At 41.1% G+C, this 27,422-nt stretch overlaps 1 protein-coding gene across 4 annotated transcripts in view; it reads right to left on the bottom strand.

Moving 5' to 3' along the window:
• Positions 1 to 27,167, bottom strand: part of LOC121571921 (thyroid hormone receptor beta) — a 179,379-nt gene extending 152,212 nt beyond the window's left edge. For 3 of the 4 annotated variants that reach the window (XM_045222058.1, XM_045222060.1, XM_045222061.1), the window contains exon 1: positions 26,931 to 27,167. The gene's annotated coding sequence lies outside the window, so the exon portion shown is untranslated. The remainder of the gene's footprint in view (positions 1 to 26,930) is intronic. The other variant, XM_045222059.1, reaches the window with a different exon arrangement.
• Positions 27,168 to 27,422: the final 255 nt, after the last annotated feature.

Raw genomic sequence — 27,422 nt, 5'->3', positions numbered from 1 at the left:
GTGTGGACTGTATTATTATGCATATTTTATGGACTGGTTACCTTATGCTACACTCCAAAGTTCTATCCATGAGTCTGGGAGAGAACATACAGTGGGGAGAACAAGTATTTGATACACTGCCGATTTTGCAGGTTTTCCTACTTACAAAGCATGTAGAGGTCTGTAATTTTTATCATAGGTACACTTCAACTGTGAGAGACGGAATCTAAAACAAAAATCCAGAAAATCACATTGTATGATTTTTAAGTAATTAATTTGCATTTTATTGCATGACATAAGTATTTGATACATCAGAAAAGCAGAACTTAATATTTGGTACAGAAACCTTTGTTTGCAATTACAGAGATCATAAGTTTCCTGTAGGTCTTGACCAGGTTTGCACACACTGCAGCAGGGATTTTGGCCCACTCCTCCATACAGACCTTCTCCAGATCCTTCAGGTTTCGGGGCTGTCGCTGGGCAATACGGACTTTCAGCTCCCTCCAAATATGTTCTATTGGGTTCAGGTCTGGAGACTGGCTAGGCCACTCCAGGACCTTGAGATGCTTCTTACGGAGCCACTCCTTAGTTGCCCTGGCTGTGTGTTTCGGGTCGTTGTCATGCTGGAAGACCCAGCCACGACCCATCTTCAATGCTCTTACTGAGGGAAGGAGGTTGTTGGCCAAGATCTCGCGATACATGGCCCCATCCATCCTCCCCTCAATACGGTGCAGTCGTCCTGTCCCCTTTGCACAAAAGCATCCCCAAAGAAGTTTCCACCTCCATGCTTCACGGTTGGGATGGTGTTCTTGGGATTGTACTCATCCTTCTTCTTCCTCCAAACACAGCGAGTGGAGTTTAGACCAAAAAGCTCTATTTTTGTCTCATCAGACCACATGACCTTCTCCCATTCCTCCTCTGGATCATCCAGATGGTCATTGGCAAACTTCAGACGGGCCTGGACATGCGCTGGCTTGAGCAGGGGGACCTTGCGTGTTCTGCAGGATTTTAATCCATGACGGCGTAGTGTGTTACTAATGGTTTTCTCTGAGACTGTGGTCCCAGCTCTCTTCAGGTCATTGACCAGGTCCTGCCGTGTAGTTCTGGGCTGATCCCTCACCTTCCTCATGATCATTGATGCCCCACGAGGTAAGATCTTGCATGGAGCCCCAGACCGAGGGTGATTGACCGTCATCTTGAACTTCTTCAATTTTCTAATAATTGCGGCAACAGTTGTTGCCTTCTCACCAAGCTACTTGCCTATTGTCCTGTAGCCCATCCCAGCCTTGTGCAGGTCTACAATTTTATCCTTGATGTCCTTACACAGCTCTCTGGTCTTGGCCATTGTGGAGAGGTTGGAGTCTGTTTGATTGAGTGTGTGGACAGGTGTCTTTTATACAGGTAATGAGTTCAAACAGGTGCAATTAATACAGGTAATGAGTGGAGAACAGGAGGGCTTCTTAAAGAAAAACTAACAGGTCTGTGAGAGCCGGAATTCTTACTGGTTGGTAGGGGATCAAATACTTATGTCATGCAATAAAATGCAAATTAATTACTTAAAAATCATACAATGTGATTTTCTGGATTTTTGTTTTAGATTCCGTCTCTCACAGTTGAAGTGTACCTATGATAAAAATTACAGACCTCTATATGCTTTGTAAGTAGGAAAACCTGCAAAATCGGCAGTGTATCAAATACTTGTTCTCCCCACTGTATATGCCTAGGCGATGCTGTTGGTTCATTGATTGTGCAGGGCGGCATACAGAGTTAGCCTACAATTATAGTGAATTTGTATTTGATTGTGAATAGCCTAGTAATAGGGCATTTTTAATATCCATATAATTAATATGATTCGTCGTGAAAACATGTTACAATAGATGTTCCCAAACACATTTCACTTCCCAAATTAAGCACTGGGTAGCTGCAGGAACAGGGTTGAAGAGCCAATGGCAAACAGAGTTTGGGCGGAATATTATCTGTCGCGCAGCGAGAGGCTGCATGCTCCTCAAACAGTGGTTGATGGGTGGAGTGAAATAACCGGAGTAGCCTACCCAGCATGATTGAAAAACAAACAGGCAGGAAAGTGGCCTGCACTCACTGTTTGAGTGCATACCGATGACATGTCTTTTTTCCTCTACCCCTGTTCCTGCCCATTTCATAATGGGCCATTCTAAATCGACACTAATTTGACATATTAGTAAAGACAAGATTAAATTGAGAATAGTCTGATGGGTGAAAAAATGATCAGTTGATGAGAGAACAGCGTGTGCAGTCTGAGGCAAGGAACAAGATTTTCTTGTGACTTTCTTAAATCATCAATAGCTTATAGTCGCATCATGCAGCCCATATATGTTTTGATTTCTAAGACATTCTAAGGTGTGTATCATTCACAACTAAAGTTGCCAAATAACTTTAAATCTAGCATAGGCTATAGGACTTGTTTCAAATCATCACTTTTACACTCAACATAGCCACTTCATATGCGCACTCGCTCCAGAATGGGAAAAATATCATTTCTATTTTATTCAGCTAAGTTCAATTATATTCTTCTTACTATAAAATCATATAATATAAAATAATCTTGCCAATTTAATCTTGTCTTAAGGCCACATCTATTATTATATGTGTGAATTTAGTTTCAACATAGATTGGTGTCCTGAGGTTTCTTATGACCTATTTGAACATAATAAATGCGTTAATTTAGCAATTTATTATGGAATATTTACACAATTGAAATATCAATGGTCAGAATGACCGTCATGGCCATTCTAGCAGTTATGGAATTCCGGCGCTCCGAGTGTTAAGTATTTGAAATTAGTTCAAATATTATTAGAACCCAGGTCTGCAATGTGCAGGACAGGCAGCCATGCATTGCAGAAAGAGAGCTCTTCCAGCCAGCATTGACCCCTGTCGTTGCAAGGAGCTTTACTGTCTCTACACTGTGTGGTTGCTAAACAGTTGCTTCTGACAGCTGCGAGTAGAACCCCGGCCAGCCAATCAGCTTACAGCACCCCACAGTTCATCCAGCCAATGAGCAGATGGAATTTGGCTCAGAGTTGCATGCTGTACTGTATTATGGAGGCCATGGCTGCTTCTCAAATGGCACCCTATTCCCTTAGCCAAGAGCCTCAACTCCTGACGAGAGTTTATTAAATTAATCTTCGACTCCTTCGAGTCGCTATGTAGTCGATCCTTAAAAAAGTTACATTCTTAAACCCTTACCGTGCACCCCTGTCTATGTTTTTCCTCTGTTGTTGCATGCCTTTCTCTGAAATCCATACTTTTTAATAAAACATTAATCAAATACAACCACAGACTCTTTCCTAGTTTCTGTTCCTCTAAAATGGCAAATCAGCGCGAATGCGCATTTGCCAATTGAATCTCCGATTACGTAGGCCTACGTCTCCAAATACTAATTCAAAGGTATGGATTTAGCAAACAAAGAAAGGCATGCAACAACAGAGGTCAAGCATAGCGACTCAAAGGAGTCTGAGGTTCATTTCAAAAACTATGTGGAGGAGTTGAGGTATCTGGCTACCTATTACCTATATAGTGCACTACTTTTGACCAGACCAGAGCTGGATAGGAGCAAATGGGTAATTGGTGGTAATGTACAGTGCCTTGCAAAAGCATTCAGACCCAGGATTTCTTCACACTGTGTGTTACAAAGTGGGATTCAAATTGATTTCATTTTAATTTTTTTGTCAACAATCTACACAAAATACTCTGTAATGTCAAAGTGAAAAAAATAAAAGAATAATTTTATTAAGGTTATTAGAAATTAAATAACTAAAATATAGTCATTGCATTAGTAGCAGCTCCCTAAGCCAATACATGTTAGAAACCCCTTTTGGCATTGATTACAACTGTGAGTCTTCTTGGGTAAGTCAATAAGAGCTTTGCACACCTGGATTGTACAATATTTGCCCATTATTCTTAAAAAATATATTTAAGCTCTGTCAAGATGCTTGAAGAATTTTCAAGTCTTGTCATAGATTTTCAAGCAGATTTAAGTCAAAACTGTAACTTGGCCAATCAGTACAACTTCATTGTAGATTTGGCCTGCTGAAAGGTGAATTCCTCTCCCAGTCTCTGGTGTAAAGCAGACTGAAGCAGGTTTTCCTCTAAGAGTTTGCCTGTGCTTAGCTCCATCCTGTTTCTTTTTATCCTGAAAAATTCCCCAGTATTCGCCGATGTCAAGCATACCCATACCATGATGCAGCCACTACCATGCTTGAAAATAAGGAGGCAGTTACTCAGTGATGTGTTATGTTGGATTTGAACCAAACATAAGACTTTGCATTTTTGGCCCAAAAATGTTGCTGTATTACTTTAGTGCCTTTTTACAAACAAGATGATTTGGAATATTTTTATTATGTATATTTTTATTCTTCTTTTCACTCTGTCATTTAGGTCATTATTGTGGAGTCACTACAATGTTGTTGATCCATCCTCAGTTTTCTCCCATCACAGACATTGAACTCTGTAGCTGTTTTAAAACCACCAATGGCGTCAAGTGTGTGCAAAGCTGTCATCGAGGCAAAGGGTGGCTATTTGAAGAATCTCAAATATAAAATATATTTTGATTTGTTTAACACTTTTTTGGTTACTAATGATTCCATATGTGTTATTTCATAGTTTTGATGTCTTCACTATTATTCTACAATGTAGAAAATAGTAAAAATAAAGAAAACCCTTGAATGAGTAGGTGTTCTAAAACTTTTGATCGGTAGTGTATATATATATTTTTTTTATCATGGTGTAACAAGACGCCTGTCTTAATGAAATTATCCATTGTGGAGGCCGTGGGGATGGCACAGTCCATCAGTCTAAGACATGGGCTACTGAAATTGTATATGGTTATATTATGTAAGAACAATGGTGCAACACAAATAAAAATAATATTATTTTATAACAAATGTGCTTTCTCCCGCATTGGATAGTGGTCGTTGTCCGCGGTTCTGAAACACATCAGTGTGCTGTTGAATTGGCGCCTTTTCCTAGACCATGTTGCTATGTGCATAATAGCAAAGTTAACCATCATATTGGTGTTCAGAAACAATGCGACGGAGGTAAAAGCAGAGTTAGGAGACGAGAAAACAGCCCTTGCCTTAATTGTATAAGAAACGTGAGGAGAGAGAAACCCCAACTTAATTAGGTCTATAATCAATAGCTTAACTGTTAAATGGCTTTATAAATTATATATATCTACAGAAATAAGACAGATCCTGCTTCTGTTGCCTGTTTAAGTGTTTGTTTAATAGCCTACTGATTCCGTGAGCACCAAGCCTCACGCAACAGTTTCAAATTTATAATCTTTGCTATGCTGTAATAAAGGCTTTTATTCGTTAGAACAGCATCTCTGGTATTCTTTATAATTTATTTACTGTTGTTTACATTGTTCCAAATTGTCCGAAAAATAGTATTTATAATAATAATAATAATAACCCTCCTTTTTCCTTGATCTCCTTCTTATTGTTATTATTACTATTTTATTGTGATCATCATTATAATAAAAAGTAATGTCATTATCATTAGTAAGCTTACTATAACAGCCTTGGATAACCACCACCGAGCTGTAGGCCTAAGAACGCATCCTGTTTAGTCTTAATACCGTAACTAACTTAGGCCTATATTTCAATACTTACAGCATATAGGCTACTGTATTCGTTCATGTCATCACACAGCATACGAGTCATTCATGATGTGAAATGCAATCAAGCATTTTAGTTTTAAAATAAATTAACAAAGCGACAATTGAATAATTGACGTAAACAATAAATAGGCCTAAACCATTCAATTTCAGAAATTGCATTCACGAATGAATGTGACTGTTTTTAGTCTTTGCTGTAATTAAAGCTTTACAAAAAAACAAACATACGTTAAAACAGACTCTTTGGTAGGCTTAGAATTTATTTAGTGTTGTTTACATTGTTCCAAATGGTCAGAAAACGTGTTTTGTAATCTAACAGCACCTGTTTGGCACATATAATATGCACGCAGTGCTTGCTCCATACCTTATTTTTCTTGATCTCCAGTATTTTCCACAGCTAGTCAAATGTATTCCTCACGTCTGACTTCCCCTTTACCTCCTGCACAACCAATAAACATTGCCCCGTTTCAAGTTTATTTGTCACGTCCTCTGCATCCATTTTGCTGTCATGTGTTACGGTGTTCAGAGTTTGTTATAACCAATTTATTTATGTGATTATGATATGCTATAGGTCAGGCCCTATTGGTCACGTGCATGCAATGCATACATGTGTCACGTAAAGAGAGCAAGTGTTGAGGGAATAGGGAATGTTTTTCCTAAACAAATTAGGGATTTCGGAAACATAACTTTTCAGTCAGAAATGGCAGTAATTATGTTGCTGCTTCAGCAACACGGAGAGCGCGATAAACACTGTTGATGTTCTGTGGTGGTCGCTGCAGCAGGGAGGAGAGAGAGATAACGGGTGCAAAATGATTTCATCAAACAGTGCGCTTAAAGTATCAGACAAGCTCAGTGCATATAGCGGATTTGATTAAAACACATAGGATGTGTCTATATATGGAAAAATACACGTTTGAAAATGTCAACCAATCGATTGGTTGAAAGAACAGAGGACTCTCGGTCAACCAAGATTTTTTTTAGTCGGGGACAGCCCTAATACGGACACAGTATATTTTACATTAGTTATCTTTTGTTAGTTTTTAGTCCCATTCTTCAGCTAACCTCAACCCCTCCCATCTACAGTGATGGAAAAAAGTATTTGATCCCCTGCTGATTTTGTACATTTGTCCACTGACAAAGACATGATCAGTCTAATTTTTATGGTAGGTTTATTTGAACAGTGAGAGACAGAATATCAACAAAAAAATCCAAAAAAACGCATCTCAAAAATGTTATAAATTTATTTGCATTTTAATGAGGGAAATAAGTATTTGACCCCTCTGCAAAACATGACTTAGTACTTGGTGGCAAAACCCTTGTTGGCAGTCACAGAGGTCAGACGTTTCTTGTAGTTGGCCACCAGGTTTGCACACATCTCAGGAGGGATTTTGTCCCACTCCTCTTTGCAGATCTTCTCCAAGTCATTAAGGTTTCGAGCCTGACGTTTGGCAACTCGAACCTTCAGCTCCCTCCACAGATTTTCTATGGGATTAAGGTCTGGAGACTGGCTAGGCCACTCCAGGACCTTAATGTGCTTCTTCTTGAGCCACTCCTTTGTTGCCTTGGCCGTGTGTTTTGGGTCATTGTCATGCTGGAATACCCATCCACGACCCATTTTCAATGGTCTGGCTGAGGGAAGGAGGTTCTCACCCAAGATTTGACGGTACATGGCCCCGTTCATCGTCCCTTTGATGCGGTGAAGTTGTCCTGTCCCCTTAGAGATCATTGACAAGATCCTCCCGTGTAGTTCTGGGCTGATTCCTCACCGTTCTCATGATCATTGCAACTCCACGAGGTGAGATTTTGCATGGAGCCCCAGCCCGAGGGAGATTGACAGTTATTTTGTGTTTCTTCCCTTTGCGAATAATCACACCAACTGTTGTCACCTTCTCACCAAGCTGCTTGGCGATGGTCTTGTAGCCCATTCCAGCCTTGTGTAGGTCTACAAACTTGTCCCTGACATCCTTGGAGAGCTCTTTGGTCTTGGCCATGGTGGAGAGTTTTGAATCTGATTGATTGATTGCTTCTGTGGACAGGTGTCTTTTATACAGGTAACAAGCTGAGATTAGGAGCACTCCCTTTAAGAGTGTGCTCCTAATCTCAGCTCGTTACCTGTATAAAAGACACCTGGGAGCCAGAAATCTTTCTGATTGAGAGAGGGTCAAATACTTATTTCCCTCATTAAAACGCAAATCAATTTATAACATTTTTTACATGCGTTTTTCTGGATTTTTTTGTTGTTATTCTGTCTCTCACTGTTCAAATAAACCTACCATTAAAATTATAGACTGATCATTTCTTTGTCAGTGGGCAAACGTACAAAATCAGCAGGGGATCAAATACTTTTTTCCCTCACTGTATCTCTGAAGACCATTCAGTTTTGATTTCTATTTGCCATATATTTTCAACTGTGCTGTTTTACAAAAGTTCTGAACCTATATACATTTTACGGACACAGTATACAGTGTCTTGCAAAAGTATTCATCCCCCTTGTTGTTTTTCCTATTTTGTTGCATTACAACCTGTAATTTAAATGGATTTTTATTTGGATTTCATGTAATTGACGTACACAAAATAGTCCAAATTGGTGAAGTGAAATTTAAAAAATAACTTGTTTCAAAAATGTATACAAAATAAATAACGGAAAAGTGGTGCATATGTATTCACCCACTTTGCTATGAAGCCCCTAAATAAGATCTGGTGCAACCAATTACCTTCAGAAGTCACATAATTAGTTAAATAAAGTATGTTCTGAAAGGCCCCAGAGTCTGCAACACCACTAAGCAAGGGGCACCACCAAGCATGCGGCACCATGAAGACCAAGAAGCTCTCCAAACAGGTCAGGGACAAAGTTGTGGAGAAGTACAGATCATAAATGGAAAGAATATGGCACCACAACAAACCTGCCAAGAGAGGGCCGCCCACCAAAACTCACGGACCAGGCAAGGAGGGCATTAATCAGAGAGGCAACAAAGAGACCAAAGATAACCTTGAAGGAGCTGTAAAGCTCCACAGCGGAGACTGGAATATCTGTCCATAGGACCACTTTAAGCCGTACACTCCACAGAGCTGGGCTTTACGGAAGAGTGGCCAGAAAAAAGCCATTGCTTAAAGAAAAAAATAAGCCAACACGTTTGGTGTTCGCCAAAAAGAAGAAGGTACTCTGGTCAGATGAGACAGAAATTGAGCTTTTTGGCCATCAAGGAAAACGCTATGTCTGGCACAAACCCAACACCTCTCATCACCCCGAGAACACCATCCCCACAGTGAAGCATGGTGGTGGCAGCATCATGCTGTGGGGATGTTTTTCATTGGCAGGGACTGGGAAACTGGTCAGAATTGAAGGAATGATGGATGGCGCTAAATACAGGGAAATCCTTGAGGGAAACCTGTTTCAGTCTTCCAGAGATTTGAGACTGGGACAGAGGTTCACCTTCCAGCAGGACAATGACCCTAAGCATACTGCTAAAGCAACACATGTTGTGTAAATCAAATGATACAAACTCCCAAAAAATCAATTTTAATTCCAGGTTGTAAGGCAACAAAATAGGAAAAATGCCAAGGGGGGTGAATACTTGCAAGCCACTGTATTTGACATTAGTTATCTTTTTTTGTTCGTTTTTAGTCCCATCCTTCAGCTACCCTCAACCCCTCCCATCTATCTCTGAAGACCATCCAGTTTTGATTTCTATTTGCCATATACTTTCAACTGTGCTGTGATGTTTAAAAAAAGTTCTGAACCTTTCTATTCTCATAGTTTCTACAGATCCCGCAGGTGAAGAAGCCGGATGTGGAGGTCCTGGGCTAGCGTAGTTACACGTGGTCTACGGTTGTGAGGCCCATTGGACGTACTACCAAATTCTCCAAGAGGACGTTGGGGGCGACTTATTGTAGGGAAATGAACAATAAATTCTCTGGCAACAGCTCTGGTTGACATTCCTGCAGTCAGCATGCCAATTCCACGCTCTCTCAAAACTTGACACATTTTAGAATGTCCTTTTATTGTCCCCAGCACAAGGTGCACCTGTGTAATGATCATGCTGTTTAATAATTTTCTTGATATGCCACACCTGTCAGGTGGATGGATTATCTTGGCAAAGGAGAAATGCTCACTAACAGGGATGTAAACATATACTTTTGATCAGTGTAGTTATATAAATATATTAATTTTTTTCTTTCACTTTGAAATTACAGAGTATTTTGTGTAGAAGAAAACAATAAAACGTGAAGAAATCCAAGGGGTCTGAATACTTTTGCAAGGCACTGTATATGCCACAGAAATATAATGATTTAGATTATATTTCTATATTATTCATGCCACTATACAAACAAAACTGTAGGAATAGAAATGTGAGTGGGAGGCAAGTCTTTCATCCAACAGTCCAGTCATGCTGTAATGTAGTATGAAAGCAAAGTGCTCTGCTAACTCGCATCCTGTCCAGTGGGTGAACGTGTACAAGCTGCCTCACGTTACAGAAACAGGAGACAGCCCACTGGACACACACTGGTTGAATCAACGTTGTTTCCATGTCAATGAAATGACATTGAACCAATGTGGAGTAGACGTTGAATTGACGTCTGTGCACAGTGGGAGGCTTCTGTCCTGTGGGCCATTCTGGCTCAGGCAAGTCTTACCTATTTTACCAACATACACACTGCTGAACACCAGGCCAATGTATTTCTGTATAGGCCAAAGGGTGGCAATGTAATGCATCATATAATGTAATGTATATGCCACTTCTAAAAGTGCCATGGTAATGTACAGTACCAGTCAAAAGTTTGGACACACCTACTCATTCAAGGGTTTTTCTTTATTTTTACTATTTTCTACATTGTAGAATAATAGTGAAGACTTCAAAACTATGAAATAACACATGGGATCATGTAGTAACCAAAAAAGTGTTAACCAAATCAAAATATATTTTATATTTAAGATTCTTCAAAGTCGCCACCCTTTGCCTTGATGACAGCTTTGCACACTCTTGGCATTCTCTCAACCAGCTTCACCTGGAATGCTTTTCCAACAGTCTTGAAGGAGTTCCCACATATGCTGAGCACTTGTTTGCTGCTTTTCCTTCACTCTGCGGTCCAACTCATCCCAAACCATCTCAATTGGGTTGAGGTTGGGTGATTGTGGAGGCCAGGTCATCTGATGCAGCACTCCATCACTCTCCTTCTTGGTGAAATAGCCCTTACACAACCTGGAGGTGTGTTGGGTCATTGTCCTGTTGAAAAACAAATGATAGTCCCACTAAGCGCAAACCAGATGGGATGGCTTATCGCTGCAGAATGCTGTGGTAGCCATGCTGTTAAGTGTGCCTTGAATTCTAAATAAATCACAGACAGTGTCACCAGCAAAGCACCCCCACACCATCACACCTCCTCATCCATGCGTCACGGTAGGAACCACACATGCGGAGATCATCCGTTCACCCACTGCGCGTCTCACAAAGACACGGCGGTTGGAACCAAAAATCTCACATTTGGACTCATCAGACTAATGGACAGATTTCGACCGGTCTAATGTCCATTGCTCATGTTTCTTGGCCCAAGCAAGTCTGTCTCTTCTTCTTATTGGTGTCCTTTAGTAGTGGTTTCTTTGCAGCAATTTGACCATGAAGGCCTGATTCACGCAGTCTCCTCTGAAAGAGTTGATGTTGAGATGTGTCTGTTACTTGAACTCTGTGAAGCATTTATTTGGGCTGCAATTTCTGAGGCTGGTAACTCTAATGAACTTATCCTCTGCAGCAGAGGTGAATCTAGGTCTTCCTTTCCTGTGGCGGTCCTCATGAGAGACAGTTTCATCATAGAGCTTGATGGTTTTTGCAACTGCACTTGAAGAAACTTTAAAAATTCTTGAAATTTTCTGGATTGACTGACCTTCATGTCTTAAAAGTAATGATGGACTGTCATTTCTCTTTGCTTATTTTAGCTGTTCTTGCCATAATATGGACTTGATATTTTACCAAATAGGGCTATCTCCTGTATACCAACCCTACCACAACACAACTGATTGGCTCAAACGCATTAAGAAGGAAAGAAATTGCACAAATTAACTTTTAACAAGGCACAACTGTTAATTGAAATGCATTCCAGGTGACTACCTCATGAAGCTGGTTGAGAGAATGCCAAGAGTGTGCAAAGCTGTCATCAAGGCAAAGGGTGGCTACTTTGAAGAATCTAAAATCTAAAATATATTTTGATTTGTTTAACACTTTTTTGGTTACTACATGATTCCATATGTGTTATTTCATAGTTTTGATGTCTTCACTATTATTCTCATGACTGTAAGTCGCTTTGGATAAAAGCGTATGCTAAATGGCATATTTATTTATTTTTTATTTATTTATTCTACAATGTAGAAAATAGTAAAAAATAAAGAAAAACCCTGGAATGAGTAGGTGTGTCCAAACGTTTGACTGGTACTGTATATGTCACTACAGACAGAACGTCAGGAATAGAAATGAGAAGCGTGAATCAGGTCTTACCAGTTCAATCAACAAGTCCCCTGTAGCTCAGTTGGTAGAGCTTGGCGCTTGCAACGCCAGGGTTGTGGGTTCGTTTCCCACGGGGGGCCAGTATGAAAATAAATTAAAATGTATGCACTCACTAACTGTAAGTCGCTCTGGATAAGAGCGTCTGCTAAATGACTAAAATGTAAATCTAAGTCCTCACTTCAATACAGATGTAGGATATTAATTTGACAACAGGGTGATCAAATAAAAAACCTACATCTGTACATCCTCCAGACCACATGACATCAGTTGGTACAGTACGTTGTAAAGAAAACAAACCAGAAATGCAGTAATTATTGTTAATGTTCAAACATGTACCAGGCTTGCAGAAAGAAGAAGAACTTTAGATTTTTGTTTGGGCAAAGCTCTCACTTTAGCATTTTTCTGTGATCTTGATCAATCGTAAGAATCATTAAGATGTTCCTGAGAACATGCTGGGTTGACTATCTGAGGTTGTTTCCCAAATAGCACCCTATTCCCTACATAGTGCACTACTTTTGACATAGCCTGTCGGTAGTCAAGAGGCCAAGCTGCCAAGCTGCCACTTCGCTGCCAAGCTGCACATTTTGTCCAGGATCGACACACACACACACACACACACACACACACACACACACACACACACACACACACAAACACACACCACAGGAACACAAGACAATTTCATTTCTCAGCTGTCAAGTCGTCATTCTCATGCTGTCCTTTCCTCATACAGCTGTGTTCTGTTCTAGGCATGTGTTCTGTGTGTTCTGTTCTAGGCATGTGTTCTGTGTGTTCTGTTCTGTACAGCACCAGACATGTGTTTGTTGTTTGTTGCGTCATCTGACACCGTGCAGAAACCGACAGTCATTAAACTACGCTATTCAGTCAACACAAGCAAACATTAATTTTTTAGAACATCTTGTCTCTGCCAAACCGTGGCTCAACTCCCCTGCTATATGCCATCCAAACCCTTCCGGGGGCCTGTTTGCATCAGACCTGGATTCAAATATTATTATAAATCATTTGAAATACTTTATCTGGGCTTGAATGAGCTTGCCTGGCGCAATGGAACCAATAGAATAGTCGAGAAAAGTTTAAACCCCACCCATCTGCCACTTCAGGCAGACTAGAGAAAATGTTAAAAAGTATATAAAATATTTTAAATAGTATTTGAACACAGGTCTGTGGCACACCAGGAGACACATCTCCCAGAGAGGAGACAGATCAGGTACAACCCCTTCTGGGGCATTCTGTGCGCTCATCCTTCCTAACATATCAACCTGATGCTACCTGTAGCGGCCTGCCTGTCTGTTTGCCATCTGGCCAATGTCTATTTTCTGCAACATTCATAAACTCCCCTATAGGCACGTTTAGGAAAAAACAACCACACTGAGCTAAACAGAGGAGCCTCTCTGGAGATGTGCTGAATCAGGTGGATAATATGTCTTCTCCTGCAGGAGTAAGCAACGTGTATCTACCTGACCTGTTATATATCGGATCGCTTACCGCGATTCATGTGATTAATGATCACACCATTCCAAAACACTGTACTATCTAAATCAGAACTTGGATCAATTCCCTTCCTTTACCTCACAGGAACAGATACAAAAGATTTGCAGCCATGAGTGGTTTGCATTCAGTGTCTACGTCCCAAATGGAACCCTATTCCCTATATAGTGCAATACTTTTGACCAGGGCCCATAACCCAACAAGTATCTCTGCTTTCCTAAGCAGGATCATCATACAGTAGGTTAAGGTTTAGGCCAGGATTCAAACCAACACAGATTTAATGACCTGCACACAGCTATAGACTTGTAGCCCTTTCCTGCAGTGAAATGACTAAATGCCCTCTAGTGGGCTCATGGATGGAATATTATTAATATTTTTCATAATTTCATAATTAATAATTTTGCCAAAAAAATTGGCCAAAAAATCTGGTGTTTCTATGTCAAACGGTTTTGTTATATTTCAGTATTTTGTGATGTATATAAAGTGTAATATTGGTATGCAAACTCAAAATGTAATACATTTCAACTCTATATCTGACATGGTACATGGTGTCTTCTTTTTTTTAAGCCCATAACCATGTGTGTGTGGTGTATGTATATATTTTTTCACCTTTATTTAACCAGGTAAGCCAGTTGAGAACAAGTTCTCATTTACAACTGCGACCTGGCCAAGATAAAGCAAAGCAGTGCGATAAAAACAACAACACAGAGTTACATATGGGGTAAACAAAACATAAAGTCAAAAATACAACAGAAAATATATATACAGTGTGTGCGAATGTAGTAAGTTATTGAGGTAAGGCAATAAATAGGCCATAGTGCAAAATAGTAACAATTTCGTATTTACACTGGAATGATAGATGTGCAAAAGATGATGTGCAAATAGAGATACTGGGGTGCAAATTAGCAAAATAAATAACAATATGGGGATGAGGTAGTGGGCTAATTTCAGAATGGCTGTGTACAGGTGCCGTGATCGTTAAGCTGCTCTGACAACTGATGCTTAAAGTTAGTGAGGGAGATAAGAGTCTCCAACTTCAGAGATTTTTGCAGTTCGTTCCAGTCATTGGCAGCAGAGAACTGGAAGGAATGGCGGCCAAAGGAGGTGTTGGCTTTGGGGATGACCAGTGAGATATACCTGCTGGAGCGCAGACTACGGGTGGGTGTTTCTATGGTGACCAGTGAGCTAAGATAAGACGGAGATTTGCCTAGCAGTGATTTATAGATGACCTGGAGCCAGTGGGTTTGGCGACGAATATGCAGTGAGGGCCAGCCAACAAGAGCGTACAGGTCACAATGGTGGGTAGTATATGGGGCTTTGGTGACAAAATGGATGGCGCTGTGATAGACTACATCCAATTTGCTGAGTAGAGTGTTGGAGGCTATTTTGTAAATGACATCGCCGAAGTCAAGGATCGGTAAGATAGTCAGTTTTATGAGGGCATGTTTGGCAGCATGAGTGAAGGAGGCTTTGTTGCGAAATAGGAAGCCGATTCTAGATCTAACTTTTGAATGGAGATGCTTAATGTGAGTCTGGAAGGAGAGTTTACAGTCTAACCAGACACCTAGGTATTTGTAGTTGTCCACATATTCTAGGTCAGACCCGCCGAGAGTAGTGATTCTAGTCGGGTGGGCGGGTGCAAGCAGCGTTCGGTTGAAGAGCATGCATTTAGTTTTACTAGTGTTTAAGAGCAGTTGGAGGCTACGGAAGGAGTGTTGTATGGCATTGAAGCTCGTTTGGAGGTTTGTTAACACAGTGTCCAATGAAGGGCCAGATGTATACAAAATGGTGTCGTCCGCATAGGGGTGGATCCGAGCGTCACCAGCAGCAAGAGCGACATCATTTATATACACAGAGAATAGAGTCGGCCCGAGAATTGAAAGTGTATACTTTTGTTTCAAAGTAGATTTGTTTAAGACTACCAAGAAACACTCTGTTTGACCCTGATTTAGCTCACTGCATTAAAAGCTGTTAGCTGAAAACAATGCCAATGTCAGCTGGAGCAGAAATCACCTTTTAAAGTCAATCGCAGAGCACAGGTATCTCTGTTTGTTTGAATCCCAGCCTCTATGTTAAATTTCGCTAAAGTGCAATATCATTCCAGGTGGGCATTAGTAGTGCATTAGTGGGCATTAGCAGCCTGAATACAGTCAAAACAGTTAGAACACAGCACAGCTTGCAGCCAGCCAGTCAGTGATGGAAGAAAAGAGAGAGAGAGAGAGCATTTTAGCTCGCTCAAAGATGGTGAGGTAGAGTGAGATAATGCTTCTGTCCCAAATGGCACCCTATTCCCTTTAAAGTGCAAAACATTTTACCAAGGCCCATAAGGGGTTTGCATGGGTTTGTACTTTTCGGACTATTCCATAGATTCCATAGCGCCAGGCAAGATCATTAAGTATTTGAAATAAATAAATTGTATTTGAACCCAGGTCTGAGCAGACCTAGAAGGAAGACCTTCAGCCCTTACAACAACTCTTGAGGTGGCATGGAGCAGGGTGTAGTGGGGAACGCTGTGTTTCCCTAGGCATGATATCCATCCACTGATTATAGACATGGTGGATCCAAGTCTTGTCTGACGCATAATAGCCCATGAAATGTTTATGTGTGTAGAGTGAGACTGCAAGAGACTGCAAGTCAGAGAAATAAACTGGTAACTATGACTTTCATGAAGAGTGACTGGCCTAACATGGAGAAAGGATGGATGAAGAAAGCATGGGCGGACAGACAAACAACAATAATTTACTGTTGGTTGAGGAGATACTGTATGGAGATACTATATATTGCACTACATTTGACAGAGCCCTATGGGCCCTGGTCAAAAATAGTACACTATATAGGGAATAGGCTGCCATTTGGGACACAGTCACTGTATGCTTTAATGGGATGGGAATATGAGGGTGGTAATAGTTTAGTTATCCAACTATGCAGGAGTTATATGTTTGAACTTGGCTGTGCCGTTTAAAAAGACGTGCTGAAAATCTCACACCCTATCCAGCCTTTAGGCATTTGACCAACACACAGCAAGTCTTTTTTGTCCTAATGCAAGGGTTGAGCAAGTTTCTTTTTATTCAAAGCTTCTTTCCAAATGGCTTAGGGTTACTTTGTTCACTGGAGGCAAACGAAAGACGGCAACCACTGAAAACAACCCTGGGTCTAACTGGCAAGCCTCGCTTACAATATAGCCTAGGCTTATTTGGTAAAACTATTCCTTTACTCTCAAAACAATTTATACATTTTAAAACCACAAAATCCTTATTTTTTCTTTCCTTCCGTCTTAAATGTTTTGCTTTAAAAGGTAGCCAGGCAGTCTGGCCCTTCATGGAAATAAAACACATGCAATTCTTGGAAGAAGAAGAAGAAAAAAATCAACAAGGAAACAACAGTACACCACTACGCCATGGGCTTTGTTTCGAAGAAGCCCATGGCCCCATGGCCCCATGGCCCCATGGCCCCATGGCCTGGAAGATATAAGACAACCGGCATGTTGTCTGGTAAACCTTCTCCCTTTTGGAGTACCATGTGTGTGACTTAAGGTACCAGTCTCCCATAGGACTGGTCAAAAGTAGTGCACTATATAAGGAATAGTGTGCCATTTGGGACACAGCTTAGGCTATTCAGCACAGTGAAAGATCAACACTGACAACTCTCCTATACACAGTGCTGTATCTACAAGCTGACAGTGTCTACTCAACCCTTCAAATCAAACAATCACCACTACAAATACACAATCAAATCAAACAATTTCCGCAACATTGATGCATTTAAATATACACAATCAATTATCACAACCATGATTCAATACCAATATTGTTATTTTAAGATCTTGCATTGAACAGTAAGAAATTCCCAGACTCCTCCAACCAAGATTTCTGGAAAACCAGAGAATTTTGGGAAAGTTACCAGAATTTTGCAGTCAAAGCTGGAATAACAACCAACCATGTAGCACCCAATTTGCTCCATCTCGGTTTTCCCCTCAATAAAACAGGATTAGGCTAAACGGTGCGTTACACTCAAATTGCTCCTGACACAACACATGCAGGGTTCGAAAGGGCAGACATTTTAAAAGATACCTCTTGGTAGCACACCATGCAAGTCCTTGTACAAATCCAACAATGTTTACAAAGTTAGTTATCACATTAAAGTCAAAGGAAAAGAATGTGGCAAAGTCTGCATCCCAAATGGAGCCCTATTCCCTATATTGTTAACTACTTTTGACCAGAGACCTATGGGTCCTGGTCAATAGTTGTGCACTATATAGGGAATAGGGTGCCATTTGGGACTGTTGTGTGACCTGACCACAGGGCCTAAGAGGACGTGAACAGAGATCAATGAACCATGTTCTGTCCTTAGGTCAGCTGCTCAATTAGTGGTGGCATTACCTGATAGTAGATCCCTTCCTACTTTCTATGGGAGTCTATGGCTTCCATACTATCTGTCCCTACATATTACACTACTTTTGACCAGAGCCTTGTGGGATGCACCCTATGGCAGTGGACAGCTAGTAAAGAAATACCAAAATACCTTAGGTATTCTCATCAGAGAATATGAATATAGCCTAACTTCTACTCACTGTAGATATGAAAAGTCTTTTGAAATGAAAAGTATTCCAAAATCCACAATCTGTGTTTCTAATCACGTTCAGATTCAAGCTTAGGTCAAGACCTGTATGCAACTACTAGAGAAGTACAATATGCATTCCCTACCAAGACGAATAAAGAGTCTGAAACAGAAGACCAACTAGTCCAGGAAAACCATCCTCACATAATGAGATTCTAACTCTGGAATTTACCCACCATCTGAACCATACTGACATTATGAATGAAACCACTGTATCAGAGTCGAAATCAGAAGCATTTTCAAAGGAATTTTAAATTTAAGAGGAGCAGATTTATTGATTTCCGTTAATTGGATCTTCTTCATGATCTGAGAGGGAGAGCATGATGCACATCTTAAGACTATAGGTAACAGTCCTAGTTAGGTAACACTTTACTTGAAGGGGGTATAGGCTGCATAAGGCCTTCATAACGCCAGTCATGAGTGTTCTAGGAATCATTCACAACAACCTCAATAAGACATTTATTCAACGTCATTCAATATACGTTTTCAGCTGCTCTAGTGGTGATTCAAAGAATTAAGATTGTTTTCCAAGAACAACAATGGGAAACTTCTTCAAGGAGAAGAAAGAGACAGCAACTTGAAATCCTAAACTGGGCATTTCCAACCAATTCAATTATAGAATTCAAACTAACAGTGCAGTCCCAAGAAATGGGTATAGGGTAGAGGAGGGTAGGGGGGAGGGGGTCGAGTAGGGGATAGGGAGAAAGGGTCCAAATTGTAGATATCAGAAGACCCAACAGACGTTAAGAATGTTACCAAACAGTATTAAGGAAAAAACGTTTTAAAATCGCGAGTGGCGCAGCGGTCTAGGCGTCACGTACAGACCCGGGTTCGATCCCAGGCTGTGTCGTGACCGGGTGTCCCGTAGGGCGGCGCACAATTGGCCCAGCGTCGTCCGGGTTAGGGGAGGATTTGGCCGGGGGGCTTTACTTGGCTCATCGCGCTCTAGCGACTCCTTGCGGTGGGCCGGGCACCTGTAGGCTGACTTCGGTGATCAGTTGAACAGCGTTTCCTCCGACACATTGGTGCAGCTGGCTTCCGGGTTAAAAAGTGTGGTTTGGCGGGTCATGTTTCGGAGGACGCATGACTTGATCTTTGCCTCTCCAGAGCCTGTTGAGGATTTGCAGCGATGAGACAAGATCATAATTCGATCACAATTGGATATCACGAAATTGGGGAGAAAAAGGGGGTAAATACAACAACAAAAACACACACACAAAAAAAGATTGTTAGTTGGTACGTCAACCCTAAAGAATCTGTAATAGAAAAACAAAATGTACAGCTCATTTAGCAAAAAGCACTAAAACAGAGGACAGCAGTGGTGTGTATTCATGGATGCCAACGTAAGCCAGGCTTCCCTAAAAAAAGTATTTTTCTTTCGTCACTGTGTTTCATAATTTTCCTTAAATTCGCAAGAGGCTGAATGTATCTCACAGGAGATAGCATCCGAGGGAGCAAAAAAGCGCCCCTCTGTCTCTCTACGTGTAGGCCATCTATCTGATTCTGTCTGGTCCAAACGAGTATGACATTGTTGCCGCCTTAGCATTGAGGGCAAGGGAAACCAGCGAGCATCTCGCCTCCCTTGACAAAAAAAAGTATTACAAATGTGCCAATCAGCGTTGAGCTAAACTGAGCGAGCTAAACTGTGAATGGTCCTGGCACACCAAAAAAAGGGAAGCCAGCTTGGATTTGGTGTCACTCCTATCAAATCCCATTGAGAGCATACGTCATTGACAGAAAAACTTGAATTGTTGCATCTCGTTGTGTTGTTGTCCTACGGTGGCGAGCTAGCCAGCTAGCTATAATTGTCCCTTTCCTAAATTAGCCATGGATGGAGATAGGGATTTGGACTTGTGGTTTTACTTAATTCTCCATACTGGCCAATGATCATAACGGCAATTCTGATCCAACCATTAATTCATCCATTGTTGTGCCCCTGGCCTGAGAGGACGGAAGTTCAATATGTTGTTAGATGTCGAAGGCTAATGTTAACTCGCTAACGTTGCCCATGAATGGAAGTTAGGCTAGCGAGCAAGCATTTAAGCCAGGTAGCCTAGGACAACAAAAAATGAAAGCTTGTACTGTATGACAGAGTGATAGACCGTTTCGTCAACATGAAAGAGAGGAGGATGGCATTGGCGTTTCTCTACAAGTAGGGTGAATCTACATGTTTTTCTATGTGCATGAACGCGCACGCGCACACACACACACACGCACACAGAAATCAGAACCATGGACAGCCCCATCATATTTAGATTACGTAGATTGGACTAAATTGTTTTTGGTATCTTTTAGTTAGACTAAGCAGACGTGATTTGATGATGTTGAAATATTGAAGATGAAATGGCGCTGGAATAGTGGAGGCAGCTCCCGTTTTCTTTGCGACTTGCAGTAACTCTCTGTGGTTCTAAATCAATAGTTGTTTAGTGGTCCGAAAATGTCGGAAACATTAACTTCTTGACCATGCTGAAGGACAGTTAGTCTGCTGCTGTTCATGCAATATGCTTTTTGGATTGCACTGGACAGATAAAACAAAAGGTGTAGTTGAATTTATTATGCCACTGTGTCTTCTTATTGTCTCTGCCTTTAGGCCTGTATATCACGGTCAAAAGACATATGAATTAACAGGATTTATAGAGCAAACAATTCAGTTATCACAACACATAGGTTGTAATATGGATTATTGGGGGGGGATTAAGACTATTGCCTCTATACAGTGCATTCGGAAAGTATTCAGAGCCCTTGACTTTTTCCACATTTTGTTATGTTACAGCCTTATTCTAAAATGGATTAAATGAATATACATATATATATTTTTTATGTCTCCTCAATCTACACACAATACCCCATAATGACAAAGCAAAAACAGGTTTTTAGACATTTTTGCAAATGTATTAAAAATTAAAAACTGAAATATCACATTTACATACAGTACCAGTCAAAAGTTTGGACACACCTACTCATTCAAGGGTTTTTCTTTATTTTTACTATTTTCTACTTTGTAGAATAATAGTGAAGACCATCAAAACTATGATATAACACATATGGAATCATGTAGTAACCAAAAAAGTGTTAAACAAATCTAAATATATTTTATATTTGAGACTCTTCAAATAGCCACCCTTTGCCTTGATGACAGCTTTGCACACTCTTGGAATTCTCTCAACCAGCTTCACCTGGAATGCTTTTCAACAGTCTTGAAGGAGTTCCCACATATGCTGAGCCCTTGTTGGCAGCTTTTCCTTCACTCTGCCGTCTGACTCAATTGGGTTGAGGTCGGGGGATTGTGGAGGCCAGATCATCTGATGCAGCACTCCATCACTCTCCTTCTTGGTCAAATAGCCCTTACACAGCCTGGAGGTGTGTTGGGTCATTGTCCTGTTGAAAAACAAATGATAGTCCCACTAAGCCCAAACCAGATGGGATGGCTTATCGCTGCAGAACGCTGTGGTAGCCATGCTGGTTAAGTGTGCCTTAAATTCTAAATAAATCACAGACAGTGTCACCAGCAAAGCACCCCCACACCATAACACCTCCTCCTCCATGCTTTACGGTTGGAACTACACATGCGAAGATCGTCCGTTCACCCACACTGCATCTCACAAAGACACAGCGGTTGGAAACAAAAATCTCCAATTTGGACTCCAGACCAGAGGACAAATTTCCACCGGTCTAATGTCCATTGCTCATGTTTCTTGGCCCAAGCAGGTCTCTTCTTATTATTGGTGTCCTTTAGTAGTGGTTTCTTTGCAGCAATTCGACCATGAAGGCCTGACTCACACAGTCCCCTCTGAACAGTTGATGTTGAGATGTGTCTGTTACTTGAACTCTGTGAAGCATTTATTTGGGCTGCAATTTCTGAGGCTGGTAACTCTAATGAACTTATCCTCTTACTTAAACTCTGGGTTTTCCATTCTTGGGGCGGTCCTCATGAGAGCCAGTTTAATCATAGCGCTTGATGGTGTTTGCGACTGCACTTAAATTTTCCGTATGGGGTGACCTTCATGTCTTAAAGTAATGATGGACTGTCGTTTCTCTTTGCTTATTTGAGCTGTTCTTGCCATAATATGGACTTGGTCTTTTACCAAATAGGGCTGTCTTCTGTGTACCCCCCCCTTTACAGTGAGGGAAAAAAGTATTTGATCCCCTGCTGATTTTGTACGTTTGCCCACTGACAAAGACATGATCAGTCTATAATTTTAATGGTAGGCTTATTTGAACAGTGAGAGACAGAATAACAACAAAAAAAAGGACCTTAATGTGCCTCTACTTGAGCCACTCCTTTGTTGCCTTGACCGTGTGATTTGGGTCATTGTCATGCTGGAATACCCATCCACTACCCATTTTCCATGCCCTGGCTGAGGGAAGGAGGTTCTCACCCAAGATTTGACGGTACATGGCCCCATCCATCGTCCCTTTGATGCGGTGAAGTTGTCCTGACCCCTTAGCAGAAAAACACCCCCAAAGCATAATGTTTCCAACTCCATGTTTGATGGTGGGGATGGTGTTCTTGGGGTCATAGGCAGCATTCCTCCTCCTCCAAACACGGCGAGTTGAGTTGATACCAAAGAGCTCGATTTTGGTCTCATCTGACCACAACACTTTCACCCAGTTCTCCCCTGAATCATTCAGATGTTCATTGGCAAACTTCAGACGGGCCTGTATATGTGCTTTCTTGAGCAGGGGGACCTTGCGGGCGCTGCAGGATTTCAGTCCTTCACGGCGTAGTGTGTTACCAATTGTTTTCTTGGTGACTATGGTCCCAGCTGCCTTGAGATCATTGACAAGATCCTCCCGTGTAGTTCTGAGCTGATTCCACACCGTTCTCATGATCGTTGAAACTCCACGAGGTGAGATCTTGCATGGAGCCCCAGGCCGAGGGAGATTGACAGGTCTTTTGTTTCTTTCATTTGCGAATAATCGCACCAACTGTTGTCAACTTCTCACCAAGCTGCTTGGCGATGGTCTTGTAGCCCATTCCAGCCTTGTGTAGGTCTACAATCTTGTCCCTGACATCCTTGGAGAGCTCTTTGGTCTTGGCCATGGTGGAGAGTTTGGAATCTGATTGATTGATTGCTTCTGTGGACAGGTGTCTTTTATACAGGTAACAAACTGAGATTAGGAGCACTCCCTTTAAGAGTGTGCTCCTAATCTCAGCTCGTTACCTGTATAAAAGACACCTGAGAGCCAGAAATCTTTCTGATTGAGAGGGGGTCAAATACTTATTTCCCTCATTAAAATGCAAATCAATTTATAACATTTTTGACATGCGTTTTTCTGGATTTTTTTGTTGTTATTCTGTCTCTCACTGTTCAAATAAACCTACCATTAAAATTATAGACTGATAATTTCTTTGTCAGTGGGCAAACGTACAAAATCAGCAGCGGATCAAATACTTTTTTCCCTCACTGTAGGTGCCTTTTGGATAACGCCAAGTGGCCCGTCATGTGCCTTTTACTAAGGAGTGGCTTCCGTCTGAGCACTCTACCGTAAAGGCCTGATTGGTGGAGTGCTGCAGAGATGGTTGTCCTTCTGGAAGGTACTCTCATCTCCACAGAGGAACTTTAGAGCTCTGTCAGAGTGACCATCGGGTACTTGGTCACCTCCCTGACTAAGGCCCTTCTCCCCCGATTACTCAGTTTGGCCAGGCGGCCAGCTCTAGGAATAGTCTTGGTGGTTACAAACGTCTTCCATTTAAGAATGATGGAGGCCACTGTGTTCTTGAGGACCTTCAATGCTGCAGCATTTTTTTCGTACCCTTCCCCAGATCTGTGCCTCGACAAAATCCTGTCTCTGAGCTCTAGGGACAACTCCTTCGACCTTATGGCTTGGTTTTTGCTCTGACATGCACTGTCAACCGTGGGACCTTATATAGACAGGTGTGTGCCTTTCCAAATCATTTCCAATCAATTGAATTTACCACAGGTGGACTCCAATCAAGTTGTAGAAACATCTCAAGGATGATCAATGGAAACAGGATGCACCTGAGCTCAATTTCGAGTCTCATAGCAAAGGGTCTGAATACTTATGTAAATAAGGTACTTCTGTTTTTGTTTTTTTATACATTTGCAAAAAAATTCTAAAACCTGTTTTTGCTTTGTCATTATGGGGTATTGTGTGTAGATTGATGAGGAAAAAAATGAATTTAATCAATTTTAGAAGGCTGTAATGTAACAAAATGTGTAAAAAGTAAATGGGTCTGAATACTTTCCGAATGCACTTTATGTATTGTAGGCAGACCTACATTATTTTAGCCATGCTTTGGAGGTGTGTGAAACCCCCTCCATGATGTAGGCTACAAGTGTCCATGCCCATCATGAAACGAGAGATGAGAACCTCAGTGAATACCGGTAAAACTCGTATTTAGAAGTTATTTCCCTGTAACAATTGCTTGTTTCATATTTCATATATACCCAAATCCCTCCATAGGTTACCCTTAACCTAGGCCTACTATAATGAAGGCTGGTTCAACAGACACCCCTCCGAACCTATAGCGCTACCACCAGTGCTTAGATTTACCATTGTGTTAGATTTGTTAATCAATTACAAATTACATGACCCTCCCCTGGACTAAATGAAAAAACACTAAACCCTCCCCCATTTTCCTCCGGACAACAACTTTGTACATTTCGACCACTCCCTTATCAGAAGTTATCCTGCAAGTCCACTGATAGTACAGGCCAACTGAGGACATTCAAAAGGCTGCTTTCATGCCGTGTCAAACTAACAAACTCGAAGTTTCAATAGCCTGAATACTGAACCCTTGCAGATCAGAAAGGATTGGACATTTACGTATTCCAGTGGCTATCAAGCATCCACTGTAGGCGTGCTTTGGTGCTTTCAATAGTTCGCAAATTGACTTCAATTTCCCCACGGCATCGCTGTGAAGGCTGTCGTTTGACCTGAAATAGCCCCAGCCAGAACGGCAGAATCCATGATAGCGGAGAATTCTGATACATGTCCCGAAATTCTATCTACGGCATCTCTGGAAGGCCAATTTAATTCAGAGGCACGTTGATACGTGGTTGCAGAACATGTTTATCAGATCCATGTGTCATAATATTGTAACCATTCGATCAAAATAGTGTTACATTGTAACTACCCACAGTGGTAATAGAGGTTTAAATCATAATTCGCTTTCCAAAACGAAAGAAAAACGCATTTACAGCACGTTGTAGTCCATTTAGGCTAAGAATGTGTAATGGTGCAACGTTATTAATTAATATGCCATTTAGCAGACGCTTTCATCCAAAGCCTTACAGTCATGCGTGCATACATTTTTACGTATGGGTGGTCCCGGGGATCGAACCCACTACCCTGGCGTTACAAGCACCATGCTCTACCAATTGAGCTACAAAGCTACAAAGGACTACCCATACGGGTTATAGCCCAAAATAATTATAAAGTTACAGTGGCAATATATTGGCTACTTCCAAACATGACTGATATGCCTTCAATAGGCTATTAGGTGACCTGCACGGTGCACAATCAAAACCCTACGTATCAGCCATGACAGAAGCCACGTTATTAGCTCTACGATGAGAGCAACCATCTATTTCCTACTTACCCTTGCATAACTTTCCCTCGCCCCTTTAACTTCTCAAGACTTCCCGTGTTGTGCCATTGGCCTAGGGTTAAATTACGTATTTATTTTCCATATAAAAGGTCTGTGCCTTATATAGGTCAGTGTCTCCAATGACAAATAGCCTACTGTTAGGCTACTTCATGCATAACTGATTTATATTATTAATATGATTCAAGAACGAATGACTCATAAATATTGGATATTATTTTGAACATTTGAAGTTCAGCATTGGTTGTGATTGGCAACATATTTCTTATTTCTATTTCTCGTGTGTTTTTGTTATACCTTATGTTATTTTTAGTACTACATTCATGTTGATTACTGCATTGTTGGGTTAGAGCTTGTAAGAAAGGCATTTCACTTGTACATTAAAACTTGAAACTTGTAATATTTTCTCTTACAAGACAGTTTTAATAGCACAATAATAAGGCCTATTAACGTACACAAAACCATTCTTAAGCCATTCTTAATTATTCATTCTGCATCTATCAAATTGTCAGGCGACAATAGGCTATTGTATTTTGCCAACTTAGACAATAGCCTGCGTGACAAAGTTGTGTTAATATTTGGGGCAGGCTATCCAGATGTTCTGAACAGCGCATTTGAATTAAAAAGCGCCCCAGTCTGTGTGTGTCTAAAGACAGACGGTCAACAAACAATAATCCATATAACATTATAAATACTTGTTGATTGGCTAATGGCATGCAGTAGTTGTAATTCTGATGCAAACTGTAGCCTACACAGACGATATTCGAAACGCACACCTAGATTAATCTGCCGATTCTGCCCCAAAATGATTTCACATCCGCACACATTATAAAACCTTGGTATCAGACCGCCATTAGCCTGAATAACAAACATCAACTCAAGAGAGCTTATAGAAAATCAACAATAGTCAGGCAAAATGAGTGTTTCTTATCGACAAACGAATGAACAGTCTAGCGACTTCTTGAATGTCTACAAACCGACGTACATTTTTTGACAGCATTTTTTCCCTGCACTGGAATATTGACGTTTCAAAGAAGAACACAACAATGGGGCAACATACGAAACACGCAGCAAAGAATAACACAAAAATGGGGCAACATACCACATACGCAGGTCGGCACACAGAAATGCTATTATCCGACACTCCGCGGGTGTATTCCTCTCTAACAGAGTGTGTGCGACTGTAGTCGGTGTTCGTTGTACCTGCGAGCGGGACGAGCGGGGTGGAACGGATGCAACGCGTGCCCTGGAATGACCCGACAAAGCCGAGTATGCGAGAAAGTCTGGGTTGACGAACTTCAACATGGACCCGGGAAAACGTATTGTAGCCTACTGACAACTGCAGCGCTCAGATTGATCGCTATGGCGAATCAGAGAGCTGTTGTTTGAAGCGGTCAGCCAGGAAAAAAAACAAGCATCACCTAGTGGCTGAAGGTGCCATTTAAGATGAGGGAGGACGATTTTTTTTAATGAGCATGGCCTTATTTATATTACAGCATAGTGGATGACTGTCATTCATATTCCATTCACCCAGCTCAATGTAACATCGATAGGTTTAGTCTACTACTTGAATTTGCCCTATACCTATCATGAG

Source organism: Coregonus clupeaformis, chromosome 8 (assembly GCF_020615455.1).
Source record: "Coregonus clupeaformis isolate EN_2021a chromosome 8, ASM2061545v1, whole genome shotgun sequence".
NCBI classification, from domain to species: Eukaryota; Metazoa; Chordata; class Actinopteri; order Salmoniformes; family Salmonidae; genus Coregonus; species Coregonus clupeaformis.
This window is presented reverse-complemented; position numbering and strand designations above follow the sequence as displayed.